Source organism: Sinocyclocheilus rhinocerous, unplaced genomic scaffold (genome assembly GCF_001515625.1).
Source record: "Sinocyclocheilus rhinocerous isolate Xijiao unplaced genomic scaffold, SAMN03320098_v1.1 scaffold3220, whole genome shotgun sequence".
NCBI lineage: Eukaryota > Metazoa > Chordata > Actinopteri > Cypriniformes > Cyprinidae > Sinocyclocheilus > Sinocyclocheilus rhinocerous.
The window spans coordinates 385,792-387,124 of record NW_015648158.1 but is presented as its reverse complement, the minus strand read 5'-3'; the positions used below and the strand labels follow the sequence as shown (position 1 = coordinate 387,124).

Below are 1,333 nucleotides of genomic sequence, written 5' to 3'. Positions count from 1 at the left end.
TATCACTCCTTTCTGTGGGTGGTAAGGTCCTGGCCAAGGTGATGCTTCATAGACTCATTAACAACATCACTGAGTCAATGCTGCCTGAATCCCAGTGTGGATTTAGGAAGAATAGGAGCACGATCGACATGATCTTCACAGCCCGGCAGCTTCAGGAAAAGTGTCGGGAGCAACATCAGGACATGTTTATGGCCTTTGTCGATCTCTCAAAAGCATTCGACACCATGCAAAGAGAGCTCTTATGGGATGTACTCCTCAGTTTTGGCTGTCCCAATAAATTTGTTAACATCCTCCGCCAGTTCCATGATGGGATGACCGCTCGGGTGTCCATAGGCGGACAAGAGTCCGAGCCCTTCCTTGTGCGCACAGGGGTGAGGCAGGGGTGTGTGCTAGCACCAGTGCTCATTAACATCTTCCTCCTGTGTGTCACCAAGCTTCTCCACAATGAGACGGTAAGTGAAACAGCATCAAATGTCTGTTTTGTTGGCATTCGGAGCTCAAGTGCTCGTCACTCTTTAGCTCCGCCCACGACGCGCCTCCAGGAGCTCGGCATTTTCCGGAGAGAATCGTAAAGCTGTATCTTTCTTTTATAAATCTAGAGCACTTCCATATAAGCTGCCTTCAGCGCATTCTGGGAGTTACCTGGCGTGATCGTGTGCCTCACACTGAAATACTTAAAAAGACCAACTGTAGAAGTATTGAGGCCATGATCACCCAGTGCCAGCTGCAGTGGTTGGGGCACGTGATAAGGATGCCCCCATGTCGCCTGCCCGCAGAGTGCTAAACGGCCAGCTACATCATGGTCGACGTTCAGCTGGGGGGCCGAAGAAGCGATATAAGGATCAGATGAAGAACACCTTGAAGAAGTGTAAGATCAGACCCGAGGACCTGGAGGTTGTTGCTGCTGACCGTACCATCTGGCAAAAACTGTGTAGAGATGGGGTTCGTACGCTGGAGATGGAGAGGACAATCAGAAGACTGCAGAAGCGAGCCAGGAGAAATACAGCCATCACTACTACCATTACATACATATGCCCCACCTGCAATCGAGTGTGTGGGTCCAGGATAGGACTGTTTAGCCATCAAAGATCTCACCGATAAAGGCGTGGACGTCGTCATCGGACTTCGATGGACAACCTGTGTGTGTGAGTGTCTGTGTATGTGTGTGTGTATGATTGTGTGTCTGTGTGTCTGTGTGTGTGTATCTGTGTGTGTGTGTCTATGTGTGTATGATTGTGTGTGAGTGTCTGTGTGTGTGTGTGAGTGTCTGTGTATGATTTTGTGTGAGTGTCTGTGTGTCTGTATCTGTGTGTGAGTGTCTGTGTGTGTGTGT

At 49.5% G+C, this 1,333-nt stretch overlaps 1 pseudogene; it reads left to right on the top strand.

Moving 5' to 3' along the window:
- The window catches only part of LOC107709667 (small G protein signaling modulator 1-like), a 21,467-nt pseudogene that overhangs the window by 799 nt on the left and 19,335 nt on the right, over positions 1 to 1,333 (top strand).